Genomic DNA, 9,135 nt, shown 5'->3' with positions numbered 1-9,135 from the left:
AACTCTTATCAAACGTGTGACGTTTGGGGTAGATTGTACATTGCCTTCTTGAGTAACAACAAAGTCCTGTTTCATTGAATTAGCATGCTTTAGCACTTAGCTAAGTATTGCTAGCATGTTTTAATATGTTTCTAGCATGTTTAGAACTCAATGGCATTTTTAACATGTTGCTAGAACGGCATCAACGTGTTAAACATGTCACTTCCTGTTGCCAGTAGGTGGCGCTATTACTATAACTGAATTTGAGCATAGGCATGCGTTCAGGCCATGATTCTTATCAAACATGTGAAGTTTGGGGCAGATTGGACGTTCCATGCCTGAGTTACAGCAAATTCCTATTTAATTGCAGTAATAGCATGCTTTATCACTTAGCTAAGTGTTTGCTAGCATGTTTCTAGTATGTTGCTAACCTGTTTAGCACTTGCTGGCTCTTTTATATATGTTATTAGGAGACCACAACAGTGTTAAACATGTCACTTCCTGTTGACAGCAGGTGGCGCTATTACTATAACTGAATATTCTCATGTAGATGTGTTCAGGCCATGACTCTTATCAAACGTGTGAAGTTTGGGGCAGATTGGACATTCCATGCCTGTGTTACAGCAAATTCCTATTTAATTGCAGCAATAGCATGCTTTAGCACTTAGCTAAGTGTTTGCTAGCATGTTTTAGCATGTTTCTAGTATGTTGTTAGCATGTTTAGCACTTGCTGGCACTTTTTTTATATGTTTTTATATGTCCACAACAGTGTTTAACATGTCACTTCCTGTTGCCAGCAGGTGGCACTATGACTGTAACTGAATATGAGCATGGTCATGTGTTCAGGACAGAACGTTTATTAAAAGTGTGAAGTTTGGCGCATATTGGACATTGCCTTCTTGAGTAACAACAACATCCTGTTTCATTGAATTAGCATGCTTTACCACTTAGCTAAGTATTGCTAGCATGTTTTAACATGTTTCTAGCATGTTTAGACCTCAATGGCATTTTTAACATGTTGCTAGAATGGCATCAACGTGTTAAACATGACACTTCCTGTTGCCAGTAGGTGGCGCTATTACTATAACTGAATATTATCATGTAGATGTGTTCAGGACAGAACGCTTATCAAAAGTGTGAAGTTTGGGGCAGATTGGACATTCCATGCCTGAGTTACAGCAAATTCCTATTTAATTGCAATAATAGCATGCTTTAGCACTTAGCTAAGAGTTTGCTAGCATGTTTTAGCATGCTTCTAGTATGTTGTTAGCATGTTTCGCACTTGCTGGCACTTTTTTATATGTTATTAGGAGTCCATAACAGTGTTAAACATGTCACTTCCTGTTGCCAGCAGGTGGCGCTATGACTATAACTGAATATGAGCATGGCCATGTGTTCAGGACAGAACTCTTATCAAACGTGTGAAGTTTGGGGGAGATTGGACATTCCATGCCTGAGTTACAGCAACTTCCTGTTTCATGGCGAAACATCGAAATTTGTAAGGCCGCCGAGGACCCGCCCTTCGACGAAAACTCAAGATCTTCGCAATTTAACGTCGCAAAGGCCTTAAGATTACACTCACCAAATTTGAAGATGATCAGATTAAAACTGTAGGAGGAGTTCGTTAAAGTACGAGGCCTGAAAATGGCAAAAACTGCACAAAAATCTGAGAGGAAGTTCAAAATGGCTGACTTCCTGTTGTGTTTAGGGCTATGCTCCAAGAGACTTTTTTGTAGGTATTAGGTCATTACACGTATGTACCGAATTTCGTGCACGTACGTGGAACGTTGCAGGAGGCGCACTCCGTTGAACTTTTATAGGTGGCGCTATCGAGCCATTTTGCCCCGTCCAATTCTGAAACCTATATCAGATGTAAATTTTCGCCAGTTCTGACGCGTGTGCAAAGTTTCGTGAGTTTTCGCGCATGTTTAGGCCCTCAAAAATGCAATTCAATGCGGAGAAGAATAATAATAATAATAATAAACAGAGCAATTCCAAGAGGGTCCTCACACCATCGGTGCTCGGGCCCTAATAAACAGAGCAATTCCAAGAGGGTCCTCACACCATCGGTGCTCGGGCCCTAAATATAGCTGCAAGCAGCAATTACCGGGGCCAAGCAGAATAAGACGACAAGACATTTCGACATGTCTGAAAGTGTCAGACCAACTGCAACAATGAGCAATTAAAGACATTTAAAGAGGATTTTAGGCAAAATGCCTGAAAAATCATAGACACAAGAATTAAAAATATGATTTAATGGATTATCACTTTCGACCAATAGGTGGCGCAGTTAACAAAACTGATGTAATGTGGTCAGAGTGAAGTGACAATGACACATACAAAGTTTGGTGTCAATATGTCAAGGCATTGCAGAGATAAAGCCTGAATAAAGCTTTTAGCATCATGCCTCAAATTTGCTGCTGCGCTATACGAAAACGGTTTCGTCAATTGACACGAAATCCATAACTTTTAGTCGGCACAGTCTGGAGATGATACGATTCGATTTTGGTGAAAATCGGACAAACGGTGTGGGAGGAGTTCGAAAAAGTAGATGTTGAATGAAAATAGCATTTTATCTCACAAAACTGTATTGAAGTCAATGGGAATTTCATGTTTTGTTCTATTATAGCGCCACCAAGAGGCTCAGTCCCACAATTTTTTTTACGTGTCCTCAGAGTGAGCCCATACATATGTGTGTCAGTTTTGGTGAAAATATCTCAATTTGCTTTAGAGTTATAGACATTTATATGAAAAAACACGTAAAAAATGACTGACACATGACTTTGTTTGAATTTTACTACCCCTAAACATCAATATTTTCGCATTTGGGCATTGGCGTATAGCTATCGACCTATGTTTCCAAACTTCTGACGGAGGTTTCGTCTCGATCGGACAATCGGTTTCGAAGATATAGCCAAATGTTTTTTAAGCGCTAAATCACAACGCTACACAAACCGTAAGGCGAAACCTAGCATGTTTGGTATCGTAGGACTCGGCAAGGTTTCAGGAGACTAATTAGATGAGTCTCGTGAAAATAAGTCGACCACACCCAAAGTTATAAGCGTTTGAAAAAAAAATTTCACCACTAGGTGGCGCTGTTTCGAAACTTCTCACGCTCCTTTAGGACATTGTGCTGATGACCCATACCAAGTTTCGTAACAATCCGTTCATGCGTTCTTAAAATACAGCATTTTAGCACAAAATTCAAAATGGCCGACAGTCAAAATGGCCGATATGGTAAAATTGGATATCAGTCGAATCGGCATGTTGCTCTGAATCTAACAAGACCAATTTTATTATTTTTGGACAAATTGTTCAGAAGTTATAAGCAAAAATAGCCATTTTTCATATCTCCGGACCAGTAGGTGGCGCTGCGCCGAAACGCAGCATGTTGCCTCAGGTCATGCTTGTGATGACATGTACCAAGTTTGGTCTGAATACGATAAACCGTTGCGGAGATACAGCCTTACGACTGTTATTGCAGGCGCTACGTAAAATTTGTTCGAGCGTTTATCGAAAACCGTTTGACGAATCAATTTGAATTCCATAACTTTTTGTCACCACTGCCTGAAGATGATCTGGTTCAATTTTCGTGCAAATCGGACAAACCATCTAGGACGAGTTCGAAAAAGTAGGTTTTTCGAATGATTCAAAATGGCGGCCATATTTTTATTACGGAAAATTAAGTAATAGGATGCAATCGAATCGGCATGAGCTCAGGAATCAGAGGAAAAAAGAATTTTGTTGATTGGCCTTACGGTTCAAAAGTTATTAGCAAAATAAAAGTGAAACTTTGGACAGGTGGTGGCGCTAGAGGAAATGACTTAGAAACACCAAAATTGGTGTATTTCATGTTGGGACTGTGCTCTATCAGAATGTCAAACCAAAACAACTTTCCCGCAATCGGTTCTATGGGCTGCCATAGACGCCTAGTCAGAAGAAGAATAATAATAAATATAGCTGCAAGCAGCCATTACCGGGGCCAAGCAGAATAAGACGACAAGACAGGCCGACATGTCTGAAAGTGTCAGACCAACTGCAACAATGAGCAATTAAAGACATTTAAAGAGGATTTTAGGCAAAATGCCTGAAAAATCATAGAAACAATAATTAAAAATATGATTTAATGGATTATCACTTTCGACCAATAGGTGGCGCAGTTACAAAACTCATGTGATGTGGTCAGAGTGAAGTTACAATGACACATACAATGTTTGGTGTCAATATGTCAAGGCATTGCAGAGATAAAGCCTGATTAGTGCTATTAGCATCATGCCTCAACTTTGCTGCTGCGCTATACAAAAACGGTTTCGTCTGTCGACACGAAATCCATAACTTTTAGTCGGCACGGTCTGGAGATGATACGATTCGATTTTGGTGAAAATCGGACAAACGGTCTAGGAGGAGTTCGAAAAAGTAGGTTTTGAATGAAAATCAAGATGGCGGACAGGAAGTTAGGCCAAATAAGGTAAACTTGGTATCTATGTTCTCAGCTTGACCCAAGGAATCTACTAAGATGAGTTGCATTACAATAGGCCAATTTATTCAAAAGTTATTAGCAATTTTGGAAATTTTGTTATAACTTTTGACCACTAGGTGGCGCTGTTTCTAAATATGTTGGGTACCTTCAGGGGATGGTGCAGATGGCACATTCTGAGTTTTGTAATATTACACCAATGCATTTGTTTAGTATAGCATTTTATTTCACAAAACTGTATTGAAGTCAATGGGAATTTCATGTTTTGTTCTATTATAGCGCCACCAAGAGGCTCAGTCCAACCATTTTTTTTATGTGTCCTCAGAGTGAGCCCATACATATGTGTGTCGATTTTGGTGAAAATATCTCAATTATCTTCGGAGTTATAGACATTTATATGAAAAAACACGTAAAAAATGACTGACACATGACTTTAATTGGAATTTACTACCTCTAGACATCCATATTTTCGCATTTGGGCTTTGACGTTTAATTAACAAGCTATGATTCCAAACTTCTGACGGTGGTTTCGTCTCGATCGGACAAACGGTTTCGAAGATATCGCCTAATGTTTTTTAAGTGCTAAATCACAACGCTACACAAACCGTAAGGCGAAACCTAGCATGTTTGGTATTGTTGGACTCGGCAAGGATTCAGGAGTCTAAAGAGATGAGTCTCCTGAAAATAAGTCAACCACACCCAAAGTTATAAGCATTTGAAAAAAAAAATTCACCACTAGGTGGCGCTGTTTCGAAACTTCTCAGGCTCCTTCAGGGCATCGTGCTGATGACCCACACCAAGTTTCGTAACAATTCGTTAATGCGTTCATAAAATACAGCATTTTAGCACATAATTCAAAATGGCCGACAGTCAAAATAGCCGATATGGTAAAATTGGATATCAGTCGACTCGGCATGTCGCCCTGAATCTAACGAGACCAATTTTATGATTTTTGGACAAACTGTTCAGAAGTTATAAGCAAAAATAGCCATTTTTCATATCTCCGGACCAGTAGGTGGCGCTGCGCCGAAACGCAGCATGTAGCCTCAGGTCATGCTTGTGAGTACATGTACCAAGTTTGGTCTGAATACGATAAACCGTTGCGGAGATACAGCCTTACGACTGTTTTTGCTAGCGCTACGTAAAATGTATTCATGCGTTTATCGAAAACGGTTTGACGAATCAACAAGATTTTAATAACTTTTTGTCAGCACTGCCTGAAGATGATCCGATTCAATTTTCGTGCAAATCGGACAAACCGTCTAGGACGAGTTCGAAAAAGTACCTTTTTAGGAAAATTCAAAATGGCGGCCATGTTTTTATGACGGAAAATGACGATATAGGGTGCAATCGAATCGGCATGAGCTCAGGAATCAGAGGAAAAAAGGATTTCGCTGATTGGCCTTACGGTTCAAAAGTTATTAGCAAAGTAAAAGTGAAACTTTGGACAGGTGGTGGCGCTAGAGGGAATGACTTAGACACACCAAAATTGGTGTACTTAATGTTGGGACTGTCCTCTATCAGAATGTCAAACCAAAACAACTTTCCCGCAATCGGTTCTATGGGCTGCCATAGACTCCAAGAGCGGAAGAAGAAGAAGAATAATAATAATAAGAACGCGAACGGATACAATAGGTGCCTCCGCACCTTCGGTGCTTGGCCCCTAATTAAAGCTGCAAGCAGCGATGAAAAGGGCCCTCGCACCCCTGCCACCGCCACCCGGCACCTTTAGGAAAGGCCTTAAGATTACACTCACCAAATTTGAAGAGGATCAGATCAAAACTGTAGGAGTTTGTTAAAGTACAACATCAGGAAATGGCAAAAACTGCCCAAAATCTGACAGGAAGTTCAAAATAACTGACTTCCTGTTGTGTTTAGGGCTATGCTCCAAGAGACTTTTTTGTAGGTATTGGGTCTTTACATGTGTGTACCAAATTTCATACCTGTACGTGAAACGTCGAGCCGGGGCAAAATGTAGGGGCAATAAGTAAGCCATTTTGCCCCACCCAATTTTTAAAACCACATCACACGTAAATTGTCACCACTTCTGAAGCGTGTGCAAAGTTTCATGATTTTTCGAGCACGTTTTGTATTTGCCACACTTCCTGCTACCAGCAGGTGGTGCTATTGCTATAATCATAATGAGCATTGGCATGTGTTCAGGACAGGACTCTTATCAAACATGTGAAGTTTGTGGCAGATTGAAAATTGTATGCCTGAGTTACTGCAGGCTGTCTGTGGTTGCCTAGCAACATCAGAACTGCAAGCAACATTAATATTGAACTTATCTGATCATGCATATATCACCAAAAGGCCGAAATTGGGTGAACTAGTGCAAAAAATGCCCGTGCAAAATCAGTTTTTGTGTGTGTTTTTAGTAATTGTTGGTTTGGTGTGTGCTCATTGTTACAATTACACAGCAAAAGTTCAGTGACATTTTTATTTGTGCATGGTAAAAAGCACACAGTGAACTCCGAGAAAACGCTATGCTTGAGCAAACAGTTTGTGAATAGGCAACTACAAATGATGCCCGTGAAAGAGACTGTGAACGCATTGAATAGGATATGTTTAGTTGGTGAATAGCATAGGCTACTATTACACAGTAGCGACAACGTTAAGCGCACCAGAATGAAATATAATATTCAGAAGTAAACACTAACAGCATAGCTGACTTACAGATTCAGTTTACATCCACAAATGAATAAGCACCTCGATTCAGGGAGCAGTGCAAAGTGCCCGTGCAAAATCAGTTTTTGTGAGCTGATCGCCGTCAAAAAAGTTCAGGAGATATTTCTTGCGATGGCAATATGATCAAAAATAACTTTATATTGATTCAATGGATTAATAGCATTTAAAAAAAAAAAAAAAAAGTCATGAATTTATTGCATTTTTGGGAAAAAATAATCCGTTTTTATAATAAATCTTAAAAAATTCAAATCCAGATTTTGATTTTCAATGTTGTTATAACCTAAAGATGCTATGTGAAAGTTTGAAACAGAAAATAGTGGTTTTCACACATTTAGTGGTTATCTCACATTCGAGAGATATGCGAATAACACACAGACAGACAGACGGACGTTTCTGTAATTTATAGATAGATGGATTTATCACGTTCGGGAACCAAACTATAATATTCAGAAGTAAACAGTGTAGCTGACTGAGTGTTTATGTCAGAATGTTTATTTTTAAACCACAGCCTTCTTGGGGCTTCTTTGACCGATACAACTCTCTAATGTCAGAATGTTTATTTTTAAACCACAACCTTCTAAAAATGATATATTTAACGATATCTTTTGCATTTCTCATCCAAACAATGTCAAACTTGGCACTGCACTTACTCGTGCCCGTGGCAAGACACCTGTCGAGTTTGAAATCAATCGGACTAACGGTTCGAGAGATATGCGAGGAACAGACACACACACACACAGACAGACAGACAGACAGACGTTCCTGTAATTTATAGATAGATGTTTGTCAGGCCGCCGAGGGCACACCCTTCGACGAAAACTCTAGATCTTCGCAATTTAACGTCACAAAGGCCTTAAGATTACACTCACCAAATTTGAAGAGTATCAGATCAAATCTGTAGGAGGAGTTCGTTAAAGTACAACATCAGGAAATTACGAAAAATGCCCAAAATCCAGGAGGAAGTTCAAAATAGCTCACTTCCTGTTGTGTTTAGGGCTATGCTCCAAGAGACTTTTCTGTAGGTATTGGGTCATTACATGTATGTACCAAATTTCATACCTGTACGTGAAACCAGGAGCCGGGGCAAAATGTGGGGGCAATAATTTACCGAATTTGCCCCCCCCAATTCTGAAAACCATATCACACGTAAATTTTCACCACTTCTGAAGCGTGTGCAAAGTTTCATGAGTTTTCGAGCATGTTTAGGCCCTCTAAAAAGCGATTCACTTTGGAGAAGAAGAATAATAATTAAAGCTGCAAGCAGCGATGAAAAGGGCCCTCGCACCCCTGCCACCGCCACCCGGCACCTTTAGGAAAGGCCTTAAGATTACACTCACCAAATTTGAAGAGGATCAGATCAAAACTGTAGGAGGAGTTTGTTAAAGTACAACATCAGGAAATGGCAAAAACTGCCCAAAATCTGACAGGAAGTTCAAAATAACTGACTTCCTGTTGTGTTTAGGGCTATGCTCCAAGAGACTTTTTTGTAGGTATTGGGTCTTTACATGTGTGTACCAAATTTCATACCTGTACGTGAAACGTCGAGCCGGGGCAAAATGTAGGGGCAATAAGTAAGCCATTTTGCCCCACCCAATTTTTAAAACCACATCACACGTAAATTGTCACCACTTCTGAAGCGTGTGCAAAGTTTCATGATTTTTCGAGCACGTTTTGTATTTGCCACACTTCCTGCTACCAGCAGGTGGTGCTATTGCTATAATCATAATGAGCATTGGCATGTGTTCAGGACAGGAGTCTTATCAAACATGTGAAGTTTGTGGCAGATTGAAAATTGTATGCCTGAGTTACTGCAGGCTGTCTGTGGTTGCCTAGCAACATCAGAACTGCAAGCAACATTAATATTGAACTTATCTGATCATGCATATATCACCAAAAGGCCGAAATTGGGTGAACTAGTGCAAAAAATGCCCGTGCAAAATCAGTTTTTGTGTGTGTTTTTAGTAATTGTTGGTTTGGTGTGTGCTCATTGT

This window comes from Squalius cephalus (genome assembly GCF_949319135.1).
Source record: "Squalius cephalus genome assembly, chromosome: 8".
NCBI lineage: Eukaryota > Metazoa > Chordata > Actinopteri > Cypriniformes > Leuciscidae > Squalius > Squalius cephalus.
The sequence above is the reverse complement of the archived record's forward strand: the minus strand, read 5'-3'. Positions refer to the sequence as shown.